The sequence below is a fragment of the Lathyrus oleraceus genome, chromosome 2 (genome assembly GCF_024323335.1).
Source record: "Lathyrus oleraceus cultivar Zhongwan6 chromosome 2, CAAS_Psat_ZW6_1.0, whole genome shotgun sequence".
NCBI lineage: Eukaryota > Viridiplantae > Streptophyta > Magnoliopsida > Fabales > Fabaceae > Lathyrus > Lathyrus oleraceus.
Window position 1 is genome coordinate 412,299,072 of NC_066580.1, and position 15,241 is coordinate 412,314,312.

The 15,241-nt window shown below is 39.7% G+C and overlaps 1 pseudogene; it reads right to left on the reverse strand.

Moving 5' to 3' along the window:
• Positions 1–367: 367 nt before the first annotated feature.
• LOC127124366 (uncharacterized) lies at positions 368–467 on the reverse strand (annotated as a pseudogene).
• Between the last annotated feature and the right edge of the window lie 14,774 nt (positions 468–15,241).

Genomic DNA, 15,241 nt, shown 5'->3' on the forward strand with positions numbered 1-15,241 from the left:
GCTCTTAGAGATTACGCCGCTCCATCGCAAGATGAACCGCATTCAAGTATTGCTCCGCCCGCAATCGAAGCAAACAACTTTGAACTTAAACCTTCGCTGTTGCAAGCTGTGCAACAGAACCAATTCTCTGGAAATCTTACCGAAGATCCAAACCTTCATTTATCCGTATTTGTCCAATACGCTGATACTGTTAAAGCTAATGGTGTCACTTCAGAGGCAATTCGACTTCGTCTTTTTCCTTTCTCATTAAGAGATAGCGCTAGAAGATGGCTTCAATCACTTCCTTCCAACTCAGTCACCACATGGAACGAGTTGAAGAAAGTTTTTCTTGCCCGATATTTTCCGCCAAGCAAAACAGCTATGTTAAGAGCCCAGATAAACGGATTTAAACAGAAAGACAACGAGTCTCTTTTCGAAGCATGGGAAAGATACAAAGACATGATGAGACTTTGCCCACACCATGGTTTGGAAGACTGGTTAGTAATTCACACATTTTATAATGGTCTCTTATACAATACAAGGTTAACAATAGACGCCGCTGCAGGTGGTGCACTAATGAACAAACCTTATGCTGATGCTTACCAGCTTATCGAGAGCATGGCCCAAAACCACTATCAGTGGGGAACCGAACGAACAACGGTGGAAAAACCTCAACCGAAAACTGGCATGTACGAGATAAGTAACCTTGATCACGTTAATGCAAAAGTGGATGCTTTGGTACAGAAAATTGAAAGTTTAAATGTATCACCTCCAGCCGCCGTGGTTGCTATAACTCAGAATTGCGAGGTCTGTGGAATCCAAGGCCACACTCCTGCGGAATGTCAACTCTTGACTGGAATCCAAGCAGAGCAAGTAAACTATGCTCAAGGAAGCCCCTATTCGAATACCTATAACCCAAATTGGAAGAACCATCCAAACTTTTCATATAAGAGTAATAATGCTTTATACACACCTGGACAGTCTCCAAATCAAGCCCCATCTATACCTCCGGGATATCAGAAATCCAATCCTAACAATAATACCCCTAGAAAATCCAACTTGGAAATCATGATGGAAAACTTTATAGCTTCCCAACAACAAACCAATAAAGATTTCTTAAACCAGAACATACACACTGGCGAACAACTTAAACAACTAGCAAGCAAAGTAGATGCCTTGGCTACCCATAACAAAATGCTGGAAACGCAAATATCTCAGGTAGCTCAACAACAAGCACCTACTGCTGCGCAAACTGGTACATTCCCTGGACAGCCCCAACCTAATCCGAGAAGCCAAGCTCATGCAATTATATTAAGAAGTGGAACGGAAGTGGAAGGACCGTCTGACCCAAGGATAGAAAACCAAAACCCTAAGAAATCAACTGAGGAAAGTGAACCTAAGGAAAAGGAAGAGAGTAATAAGGAAACCCTAGAAAAGAAGGAACCTTATGTACCTCCACCACCTTACAAACCACCTATACCCTACCCTCAAAGGCTTGTTAAAACCAAAGATGTAGGCCAATTTAGAAAATTTGTTGATCTCCTTAAACAATTAAACGTTACAATTCCGTTTACCGAAGCTATTACGCAGATGCCCTCATATGCTAAATTCTTAAAAGAAATTCTTTCTAATAAGAGGAAACTTGAGGATAGCGAAACCGTTACACTCCCTGCCGAATGTAGCGCTATAATCCAAAACATGCCCCCTAAACTCAAGGATCCGGGTAGTTTCTCTATACCCTGTCACATAGGAAAATTTGTCATAGACAAAGCCTTATGCGATTTAGGAGCCGGAATTAGCGTTATGCCTTTATCCATATGTAAGAAACTGGAAATGGGAGAATTAAGACCGACCAAAATGTCTGTGCAATTAGCAGATCGTTCCATCAAATATCCTGTAGGAATCCTTGAAAACGTTCCCGTACGCATAGGTCAGTTTTACATTCCCACTGACTTCACAATTATGGACATTAGAGAAGATGATACTACACCTATTATACTAGGAAGACCATTCTTAGCAACTGCCGGTGCAATCATAGACGTAAAACGAGGACGACTCACCTTCGAAGTAGGTGAAGAGAAAATTGAATTCATTCTTTCCCAATTCTTGAAAGCACCTGCAATAGAAGATACATGTTACTTCATGGATATCATCGATGAATGCATAAAAGAAGCAGAGTCAGGAGAAGATAAATCATCAGACTATCTTTTAGAGGACAAATCTAAACAATGCCTAGCAATAACACCGGACCCTACGCAGTGTTTTAACAAACCAACCCCTGATTTGAAAACACTTCCCAAAAATCTGAGATATGAATTCCTAGACTTAGAACTTGAACGACCTGTGATAGTTAATGCCGATCTAGGAAGACTCGAAACAGAAAAACTCCTACATATCTTAAGAAAATACCCAACCGCACTAGGATACCACATAACCGATCTTAAAGGAATAAGCCCTTCTATTTGTATGCACCGCATCATGTTAGAAGAAGACTGTAAAACCTCTAGGGAACACCAGAGAAGACTAAATCCGATCCTAAGTGAGGTAGTAAAGAAAGAAATAACCAAGTTATTGGAAGCAGGTATTATATATCCTATATCTGATAGCAAATGGGTTAGTCCTGTACACGTTGTACCAAAGAAAGGAGGCATAACCGTTATTGAAAACGAAAAAGGAGAAACTATAACTAAACGAATCGAATCGGGATGGAGAATGTGCATTGATTATAGGAAACTAAACAAAGCAACCCGAAAAGATCATTTCCCTTTACCATTCATTGACCAAATGTTAGAACGATTAGCTAAACATTCACATTTCTGTTATCTAGACGGTCATTCAGGCTTCTTTCAAATACCAATTCACCCTGATGACCAAGAAAAGACAACATTCACATGCCCTTTTGGTACCTTCGCTTATAGACGAATGCCGTTTGGTCTGTGCAATGCCCCTGCAACTTTTCAAAGATGCATGATGGCAATATTCGCCGACTTTCTCGAAAACATCATGGAAGTATTTATGGATGACTTTTCTGTATACGGACAAAGTTTCGAAGAATGCCTTGAAAACCTAGAAAGAGTTCTTGAGCGATGTGTAAAAGTAAACTTAGTACTTAATTGGGAAAAGTGCCACTTTATGGTACAAGAAGGAATTGTTTTAGGACACATCATCTCGAACAGAGGAATTGAAGTAGACAAAGCCAAAATAGAGGTAATCGAAAATCTTCAACCCCCAACAACCGTGAGAGAAGTACGAAGCTTTTTAGGACACGCCGGTTTTTACCGACGATTCATCAAAGACTTCTCTAAGATAACTAAACCCTTAACCGGACTGTTGATGAAAGATGCTGAATTCATATTCGACGATAACTGTTTAAAAGCATTTCAAACTCTTAAACAAGCATTGATCTCCGCACCCATTATGCAGACACCAGACTGGAATGAACCATTCGAAATAATGTGCGATGCCAGTGATTATGCTGTAGGTGCTGTTCTAGGACAAAGAAAGGATAAAAAGCTCCACGTTATATATTACGCTAGCAGAACCCTGGATGAAGCACAAATGAATTATGCCACAACCGAGAAAGAACTCCTAGCAGTGGTATTTGCGCTAGATAAATTTCGTTCTTACTTGGTAGGAGCCAAAATAATAGTTTACACCGATCACGCTGCTATCAGGTACCTTTTAACAAAAAAGGATGCTAAACCTAGACTCCTAAGATGGATCTTGTTACTACAAGAATTCGACTTAGAAATCAAGGACAAGAAAGGAACTGACAACGTAGTAGCAGACCACCTCTCTAGACTTGAGAACCTTGAACCGGAAAGAACATCCATTAATGATGATTTCTCGTATGACAAACTCATAGCTACTTTGGAAGAGAACAACTCCGACATGCAAGTAGAAACCACCTTGGCTATATCTGTCACACCATGGTACGCTGATCTAGTCAATTATTTAGCTACCGGAATAGTTCCACCTACTTTATCTTACCAGCAGAAGAAACGATTCTTCCACGACATAAAACACTATTACTGGGATGATCCCTTACTTTTCAAAAGAGGCCCCGATGGTATTTTCCGTCGATGTATACCCGAAGAAGAGGTAGAAAATATAATCCAACACTGTCACTCCGCTCCTTATGGTGGACACACAAGTACATCCAAGACCTGCTCTAAAATCCTACAAGCTGGCTTTTATTGGCCAACTATTTGGAAGGACGTGCATACGGCTATTAAGGAGTGTGACAGATGTCAACGCACGAGAAACATATTTAGACGTGACGAGATGCCACAAAAAGGTATTTTGGAAGTAGAGATTTTTGACGTGTGGGGGATAGACTTCATGGGACCTTTCCCATCCTCTTTCGATAACAAATACATACTTGTGGCAGTTGACTACGTATCAAAGTGGATCGAAGCTATAGCTTCTCCAACAAATGACACCCGAGTAGTAACTAGACTCTTTAAAAATATAATATTTCCGAGATTTGGCATCCCAAGAATAGTAGTCAGTGATGGTGGATCGCACTTTATATCCAAGGTACTCGAAAAACTACTACTTAAATATGGAGTGAGACATAGGATAGCAACACCTTACCACCCTCAAACCAGTGGACAAGTGGAAGTGTCTAACAGAGAAATCAAGCAAATTCTAGAAAAAACGGTCGCCACTTCAAGGAAAGATTGGTCATTGAAATTACCAGAAGCTTTGTGGGCATATCGAACTGCTTATAAAACCCCCATAGGGACGACCCCATTTAAGCTCATTTATGGAAAATCCTGTCACCTCCCGGTAGAATTAGAACATAAAGCCTATTGGGCTATTAGAAATTTAAATTTGAATTATAAAGCCGCCGGTGAAAAGAGAATCCTTGACATAAACGAATTAGAGGAACTCAGAAGAGACGCCTATGAAAATGCCAAAATCTATAAAGAAAGAACAAAACAATGGCATGACAAGCGTATATCAAGGAAAATCTTCAAGCAAGGCGACGCAGTACTTTTATTTAACTCTAGACTAAAGTTATTCCCGGGAAAACTACGATCCAGATGGTCAGGACCTTTTCATATCACTAAAATCTTTCTCAGTGGAGCGGTAGAAATAAAAGGACAATCTACAGAACCGTTCACCGTAAACGGGCAACGTCTGAAACACTATCACTATGCGGAAACCAACGAGGATTCGCAAATTCTACACTTAGACGAAACGCCCCCAGGACTCATAGACTATATTTAACAGTTTCTTTGTCGAGCTTGCGACATTTAAACAAAGCGCTTAGTGGGAGACAACCCACAAATTAATTTGTTATTTTATTATTCTATTATTATCATTTCCCTATTTCTTTCTTAATTATTCTTTTAATTTCTGTTTAGTATTCATTCTTGATTTATTTAAAAAGAAAAAAAAAAAAAAAAGAATTTTTTTTTTTTTTTATAATAATATTTTTTTTCCTTCTTTCGGCATTTGGCCAAATCCTGACTTAAACTCATGTTTTCTTTTCTCTAGCTAACACTAACCAGATGGGACATTTTGATCGTATGGGTATCAAGTTCAGAGGAATGGCTCAGAAGCAAAAGTTTGAAGAATTAGCCGCTAGAGAGATGCTACCTAGTTTATATGCTGATGAATGGGCTATGACTGCCCTTGGACTGAGACAGAGTGTCCTGTATCTGCTGAATCAGATAGGATGGGAGACATCCCCTATCCTGAGACATTTCACCACCTACCAGAGACTCACACTAGAATTCCTTAGTTCATTAATCTATCTACCCAGCCATGGAAAAGGAATTAGCAGAGGTTTTATCCAGTTCAGAATGTTCAGTATGGAGTTCCAATTTAATATTAGAGACTTTACCAACCTTTTGGGTTTTCCTACCTCCTTTGATACATTCACTGTAAGCCAGGAAGAACTTTTTGAATATAGAGAGCTTGAACACTTTTGGGGTAAGCTGACTGGAAATGATGAGCCCGAAGAACATGAGTTTCTCTCTGGAAGCATACACAACCCAGCCTTCCGCTATTTCCATAAGATCCTGACACACACTTTATTTGGGAAGAAGCCAAATAGTACTTCAGTTTCACGTGATGAACTCTTCATCATATTTTGTGCTTCCCAGAACCGTCCAGTAAACGGTGCTACTTTTATGTTAGCTAATTTGGACCACCTTATCCAGGATGAGCGAGCACCCATTAGAATAGGCGGTTTGATAACCATGATAGGTAATGCTATTGGATTGCGTCAGCCTATGCTTGACCTTAACCCTTTTTGTGGCATTACTACTATGAGTATACCTTTCCTCTTCAACACTATGTTCATAGCGAACTTAGGGTCTGATGAGTTTGAGCTTATTATTGATAACCAGGTTCTCTGCCTATTCACCATGCCCGATCCTAGGACTAGTGTTCATAACCAAAGGAACTGGCTCTATAACCTGAATGAAACCCCAACTCCTGCTGGATCCACTGAATCCATCCAGGACTATGAGATCTGTGATGACTATGAGCACTATGTTGACCATATCTCTCATGCTGAATCTGACCCTCAGACACCTTCCGGCTACTATGATATTGATCCTCCTCCTCAGCCTGTCCTGACCGAAGAATCAGCCATGCCTGATCTCCGACATCATATGCCAGGAACAGATATTAAAACCGTCATTGAAGCCTTGATGTCAGAACATCACGCCCTCAGGGAAGATTTCCACAACTTGAGGCATGAAGTCCTAGAATACATGAGCAGCACGGCAAGTCAGTTACGTATGTTGCGGCATCGTGTTAACTCTTTTGCTCCTCCGGCCAGAGATCCGAAGATAGATGGAATTTAGTTATTTCTTTCTAAGTTATTTAGTTTTGGGCTAGATTTTTCATTAATGTTATTTGAATTCATGATTCGCATTTATTTTCCTTTCATTTCATTGTTTTCCCTTCCTGTATTACATTATGTTAATTTTATTAAAGCTTTTATTTAATTTATGCAATGGCTATGTTCTCTACTGTTCTACTGTTACTCAGAATGAATTATTATTATGTGAAATAAAATAGCAGGCAACACAAATTAATTAGCTAAATTAAATAGAACAATCTAAAAACCAAATAAAACAAAATAATCAAAATAAATTCATCTCCAGATTAATTATGTGAAGCGCTGCTGAATGCCCTGCCAAAAAGAACTGTGTGACGAGCGTCACACACTCCATGACGAACGGCACGCATAACTCCTGTTACGAACGTCACACCCTTGTGACGAGCGTAACGCCCCTCAGACATGTGAACGTTAGGGAGCCGTTGGAGACGAACGTTACACCCCTTACCTTTTTACATTCCCCATTCACTTTTCATTTAACCACACTTAATTACTCTTCAACCACTTTTTCTTTCTATCTTCCAATCCTTCTCCTATAAATACCTACCAAAACCTCCTTCATTCACCACAAACAATTCTCTCATATCAAATATACAATTCTTTTCCACTCCAAATCACTCCTTCAAAATTCATCACAATGGCGGGAAATCAAAATTTCGGAAATATCATCTTCCGATCCGGAGATGACAACTATCAGCAAGAGCAATTCGAGCGTTTCCAACAGCGAGGCGTCGTTTCCACCAGGTACCCCGATTTACCTTGTTTACAACAATTAGGCCTACTCCAAGGTATCGAATGGATGCTCCGCCTAGCCGACTTAACCTTCCTTTGCACTCATAATCAACCCACCTACCCATCCCTAACCTTAGAATTCTTAAGTTCATACGACTACACCACTCCCGCCGGTGAAGACGAATTTCTAACCGGTACGGCAACCTTCCGTATGTTTAACACCGAGTACTCTCTAACCCAAAACCAATTGAGTACCATGTTACAATTTCCCATAGAAGGTCAGGTACACCCCAGAATCCCTCCAAACTCAAACTGGAACACAGTTGACGTTTTTGGCCTTTTTAAGAAAATTACCGGTATAGATGCCTACAACTGGGAAGAGCTCCTTCTTTCCCATATACATAACCCAACTATCCGGTACTTTATCCGCATCTTGCAAAACACAGTTTTTGGACGACCAAACAACAACAAGGTCAACTCAAAGGAGCTATTTTTCCTCCAATGCGTCTTCGAACCAGATACTAAGGTAAACGCCGCCTCCTTTCTATTTCATCATATCCGCACCTTATGTGCTAGAGGCCGGCAACCTTTTATGATTGGTGGATTAATAACCACCATAGCACTTGGCCTAAACCTAGGGGATAAACTCCAAACTTTAGAATCTCTACCTCCCCTATCTATGGATATCAGCTACTGTCGATCCAGCCGCCTGATTAAGAACAGAGTAGGCGGAGGATATTATCTTATGGTGAACAACCAGGCAGTCCCAAGCGTTGTTCTACCAAATATCGCCCTAACTGATGTCACAAACCCCGACCGCCACCTCTATGATCTAAACGCTCCCGAAGCCACCGAGCCTTCACAAACAAACCCGCCCACAGACGAGTTTGAAGCAATGGAGCAAGGTGATCCTCCTCCTACACAACAGTCAGTCCCGCTCAACCCTTCCGGTAATGCAACTGGCCCATCCTCCCAACGTCGTCGACGAAGAAGGCCTGCAACCAACGACGACATTATGGATGCTATCGATGGTATGCAGGCACAGAATGTCGAAATGATGCAGATGATGCATCAAATGCAACAGCAACAGGATGCTCGGAATGCCATAACCGACCAGCGGTTTACTGAGTTGTTCAGCAGGTTCGACAACTTAGACTTACGTCAGAGATCACCAGGTCCAAGAACCAGAGGCGGAAGACAACCTTAGTTGTAGTTTCTTTTTCCTTTCCATCTTGTATTTCATTTCCTTAAAACATTGAGGACAATGTTTAGTTTAAGTATGGGGGGGAAACAATATTCTTCCTATTTCCATTTTTCAAGTATGTTACCTTCCCTTTCATTGTTATTTCCCTTTCTTATTATCTAAAAAAAAAAAAAAAAAAAAAAAAAAAAAAAAAAATCATTTTAAGTTAAGTCCGAGTGTGAAAATTTCTATTATCCATTCCCTCAATTTTCTTGAGCCATAACAAAATTTTTTTTTAACACACCCAATAAGTATAAAGGTTGCTTACTTTATAAAACTTGAGTGAAATCAAAACAAAATCATTACCATAACAACGCTCTGAGAACCTCAATATGTTAGATCAGGATAAGTACCTATTATACCGATTCCTCGAACTTTTAGTTTTATAACAACCCCGAGTAGTTTATACGAGAAGTCAGCACCGTCTTAATAGCAAACTACGTGGAGAGCCGATGAATATAAGTGAATGATCCCCAAAGTAACATAAAATATATGAATATATCAGGAAATGCACTGATTAAATTAGGTGATCCTTACCAGATCATTTAATCTAAAAGTTGCAGATCATGCAAAAACACAATATGAAAAATCCATTATGAGTTGGTTCAGTAGGTATCTGGTACTGAACTTGGTAGGGCGGACTACGGTTCGATCCCCCGCAATTTGCAATGGACTGAATAATGAAGTTATCCGACTTATGTACCAGAACTTCTAGCTAAAAGCGGATCATAATCACTAACCGGTTACTCCACTATGTGCGCGAAAAGATAAAGGGCTTAATGTGATTTCGCTAGAATGAAAACGGGTAAAATAAGACTAAAGGAACCAGGATAGCTATCATAGGGTACTTGAACTGATTTGCATAAGGTAGGGTTATCTAAGTTATAACGGTAGTTGTTTATGTCAAGATTAAACTCAAGTCCTCCTAAACGAAAATCCATTCGCAACCTAGTACGAATTGATGTGTGCTTTGAAATTTCATCTGGCTAAAACTTTTAACAAGTTCTATACTGAATTTTGCTTGAGGACAAGCAAAGATTTAAGTATGGGGGAGTTTGATAACACGAAATTATATCACATTTTAAGACTTAATTCAATTAGATTATATTATCATTCACTTTAGTTTATCTCATTTTATCAGATATTATGCAGTATTTCCTTGCTATTTATGTCAGGTATCCATTTTGAAGCAAAAGTGAAAAAGGGAAGAAAAGGAGGTGCAAAAAGGAGAGAAAAGGGACCAAATGCCAAAGCCCAGCCCAAAGCGCACAAGTCACCAACGTTGTGCCTGTGACGGACGTCACAGGGTGCGTGACGAGCGTCACGCAAAACAGCCTTGTGACGGACGTCACACATAGTGTGACGGGCGTCACACAATTCCACTACCTTTTTGGCGCAAGTAACGCCCTCAGAAAGACTGGAAGAAGAACGTTGAGAAGTTGGTCTCCTATATCCACGCCGTGCATGTAGCCACGTTGAAGAATGGGAGAAACGGAAAGCAGTTGCCAACACTATTATAAATAACCATCTCAAAAACCTAAAGGTCTCTCGGTTTTTTCCACGCTCATATTGCCGAAGCTCTGCCAAATTTTCTTTTCACGCTTTTGCTTATTTTTTCTTTTCCAGCATTGTTTATTTTATTTATTTCTTTTGCAAGCTTTACATTCTTTTTCCCTTGCAAATTTACCTTTCCCATTTTAGCTTTTAGATATTTTTCGCATAATAGTTTCTACACCGGAAACTATTGTGCAACTTTATACCGGATTTAACCTTACGTTATATTCCAGTTTTATTTCCTTGATTTAATTTACTGTTTAATTGAAGAATCCAAGAACAAATCCTACCGGCTTGTAGTGGAGTGTTCAAGACTATTGTATTACGCATTCAGGTTCTTTAATCATTATTTAATATTTTGTTTTATTATTTATCTATATTATCTGCCTGGAATGAGTCTGTTTATGCATGATATAAATTCTTATTTATTTAGCATGTCTGGCTAATTTGCCCAGGTATCGGTATGTAAAGTAAGCAGAATAAGGGATCAAGACTGAGTCGGTCTATCTAAACTTAAAATCAAAATCAATCTTTTTACGGTCTCAACTTACAGGTTTAATAACAAGATTTTTTACAAAAGTAAAAGACATAAAGAAGTTAAAACCAATAGAGCGAGAGTTTGAGATTTTAACTGGACAGTGTAAGTTAGGCATTAATTCTAGATCAGGGCGAGAGCAAGTTTTAGAGTTAATTAAATTCTGACCTTTTCCAAAAAGTATTTTTAAAGATTGAATGTGAGGACGAGAGTTAAGCATTTGGATTTGATTATATAACCTAAGTCAACAGAGCGAGAGTTTGAGATAAGGGTGTTTAAAACGGTCAGTGTTTTCTTAAAAGGAGTTTCTGCAACTTTATTGTTTTCAAAATATGATTTTTGACTTAATTATAAGTGACAGCTACATTAATATAAAATCATGGTTTATTCAACAGAGCGAGAGTTTGAGATAAAACCTTTAACCAATAAAGTTAACCGAAACGATTCATTTTAAAACCAAGAAACCGACAAAGACTTGATTCCCTAGTTTTGACGAACTACATACCGATATCCGTTTTATTAATATTTAATCTAGATCTTAGTTTAGCTCTTAGTTTTTCCCCAAACAATCAAACATTTTCACCTTAGATTTACGTAGTAACCTTAGATAACGGTATATCGATTCATAAGTCCCTGTGGGATCGATATCTTTTAAAACTACGCGATAGAACTGTGCACTTGCAGTTTGTATCCCATTCTCGACTCACACAGTCGAGCGATCAGTTAGCGGGTCCAGTCCCGTATGCATCTGATAAGATTGTTCCGTACCAGCATAATGCGACTATGTTAGAGAATGGTCAAGAGGTTCCATTACCTACGACCAATTCTATTGTGAGCATTGCTGATGTTACGAAGGTGACCCGTGGCGGTCGTGTTTTTGGGCCAGTGTTCCCAAAGAATGTAGAAGATGTATCTGCCAGTAAGAGTGTTGAAGTGCCTGCAGTTAATCCGATTAGCGCTCCAAAGTGTCAGTTTGGTGAATCCAGCAATTTGAAGCCTAATGATGATGATGAGGTACTCCAGTTGATTAAGAAGAGCGAGTTTAATGTGGTGGATCAGTTGCTCCAAACCCCTTCCAAAATTTCAGTGTTGTCTCTACTTATGAATTCTGAAGCGCACAGAGAAGCATTACAAAAGGTATTGGAGCAAGCTTATGTAGATCATGATGTAACGGTTGATCAGTTCGATCATATTGTGGCTAACATCACTTCCTGCAACAACTTGAGCTTCTGTGATGAGGAACTTCCTGAGGAGGGTAGAAATCACAATCCAGCGTTGCACATTTCGATGAATTGCAAGAAGGACGCCCTGTCCAAAGTCTTGGTTGACACCGGTTCTTCATCGAATGTTCTTCCCAAATTAACTCTTTCTAGATTGTCATATCAAGGAGCTTCGATGAGATATAGTGGCATGATCGTCAAGGCATTTGATGCTTCTCGTAAGACTGTGATTGGTGAAGTGGACCTTCCTGTGAAGATAGGTCCGAGTGATTTCCAAATTACTTTCCAAGTAATGGATATCCACCCGGCCTATAGCTGCTTGTTAGGAAGGCCATGGATACATGAGGCAGGAGTTGTTGCGTCAACTTTGCACCAGAAATTGAAGTTTGTCAAGAATGGAAAGCTTGTTATTGTCGGTGGGGAGAAGGCTTTGTTGGTAAGCCACCTGTCGTCTTTCTCTTATGTAGAAGCTAAGGATGATGTTGGAACTCTGTTCCAAGCTCTATTTATTGCTGAGGAAAAGAGAGTTGGGGCACCCATGTCTTCCTTCAAGGACGCTCAGAAGATTGTTGAAGACGGTATTTTAGATCAGTGGGGCCAAATGGTAGAGGTCACCAAGAACAAGAGTAGAGCCGGTTTGGGATTCCTACAAGATTCATCCGAGATTAGAGTTGAAGATGTGCAACCCAGTTTCCGTAGCGGAGGGTTTATTCATGGTAATGAACAACACTTAGCTGCCGTGATCGAGGGGGATGAAGATGAAGACTGCACCAATTTTGTGACGCATGGGAAAGCTGGCAACAATTGGACTACTGTTGATGTTCCTGTTATTATGCATCGCTCTAAGTGATTGCTTTTATTATTTTTGAAAATCCTTCTCCTATGCCTAAGGGAGAAGTGAATATTGTTGGCATTTTCAAATTTGATCATTAATAAAATTCAATTTTATTCATCCACATCTATGATGTTTTATTACTTTTTGCTTTTTTCTGAAAAAATGGTAATCACAAAAAACATAATTAAAATATAATTTGTCCATATGCATAATATCTGGTCACCAAATCACTTCTCTAAAATCAAAATATCAAATCATTATGCAGGTTGGTGGCTAAACCCATTGAATACAATGATCCTACTCTTTCGCCAAACTTTGAATTCCCTGGGTTTGAGGCTGAGGAAGGAAGTGATGAAGAAGTATCTGATGAATTGTCTCGTCTACTTGAGCACGAGGGGAAAGCCATTCAGTCGTTCGAAGAGCAGATTGAGTTAGTCAACTTGGGTTCCGAGGATGATGTGAAGGAAGTCAAGGTTGGGTCTCAACTGTGTCCAGAGGTTAAGAAGGGGTTGATTGATCTTCTCCGAGAGTATTCAGATGTGTTTGCCTGGTCCTATCAAGACATGCCTGGTTTGGATTCTGAGATTGTGGAGCGTAGATTGTCGTTGAAGCCAGAATGCCCGCCAGTCAAGCAGAAGTTGAGTAGGACTCATCCTGATATGGCAGTGAACATCAAAGAAGAAGTGCATAAGCAGATTGATGTTGGTTTCCTTGTTACCGCTGAATATCCGTAATGGGTGGCCCATATTGTGCATGTGTCGAAGAAAGATGGAAAAGTTTGTATGTGTGTTGATTATAGAGATTTGAATAAAGCCAGTCCGAAAGATGATTTTCCTCTGCCACACATTGATATGTTGGTAGACAATACAACTAAATTCAAAGTCTTTTCATTTATGGATGGATTTTCCGGAAATAATCAAATCAAAATGGCACCCGAGGATATGGAGAAGACCACATTCATTACACCCTAGGGAACAGTCTGTTACAGAGTGATGCCTTTTGGTTTAAAGAATGCTGGTGCAACTTACCAGAGAGCGATGACTACTCTTTTTCACGATATGATGCATAAAGAAATCAAAGTTTATGTTAATGATATGATTGCTAAATCCATTGATGAAGAGGGACATGTTGAGCATTTGTTGAAGCTATTCCAGCATTTGAGGAAGTACAAACTCCGCTTGAATCTCAATAAGTGTACATTTGGTGTTCGTTCTGGTAAGTTGTTGGACTTTATTGTCAGCGGTAATTTCTACCTAAATGGTGATGTATTGTACAAGAGAAACTTCGATATGGTTCTGCTCAGATACGTGGATAGACACGAAGCAGACCTATTAATGACTGAAGTCCATGAAGGTTCCTTTGGTACTCATTCCAATGGACATGATATGGCAAAGAACATGTTGTGAGCAGGTTACTATTGGCTGACAATGGAATCTGACTATTGCAAGTTTGTGAAGAAATGCCACAAGTGTCAAATTTATGCGGATAAAATTCATGTTCCTCCGACACTATTGAACGTCATTTCCTCCCCATGGCCCTTCTCCATGTGGGGAATCGATATGCTTGGTATGATTGAGCTAAAGCGTCAAATGGATATCATTTCATTTTGGTGGCAATTGACTACTTCACAAAATGGGTTGAGGCGGCATCGTATACGAATGTAACCAAGCAAGTTGTTGTGAGGTTTATCAAGAATCAGATTATATGCCGATATGGTGTGCCCAGTAAGATCATTACTGATAATGGATCTAACTTGAATAATAAAATGGTGGAAGCTCTTTTCAAAGACTTCAAGATTGCACATCATAATTCTTCTCCCTACAGACCTAAGATAAATGGGGTTGTTGAAGCTGCAAACAAGAACATCCAGAAGATTATCCAGAAGATGGTTGTGACTTACAAGGATTGGCATGAGATGATCCCATTTTCCTTGCATGGGTACCGTACATCCATCTGCACTTCAACAGGGGCAACCTCTTTCTCACTTGTTTATGGCATGGAAGTTGTGCTCCCAGTAGAGGTGAAGGTCCCATCATTGCGTGTCTTGGTGGAAGCCAAGTTGACTGAGGCTGAATGGTGTCAGACCAGATTTGACCAGTTGAATTTGATTGAAGAAAAGAGGTTAACTGCTATGTGTCATGGACAGTTTTATCAACAAAGGATGAATAAAGCTTTTGATAAGAAGGTCAGACCTCGCGTGTTCAGAGAAGGTGACCTTGTGCTCAAGAAAATTCTATCTTTCAAACCAGATTCTAGGGGCAAATGGACTCCTAATTATGAA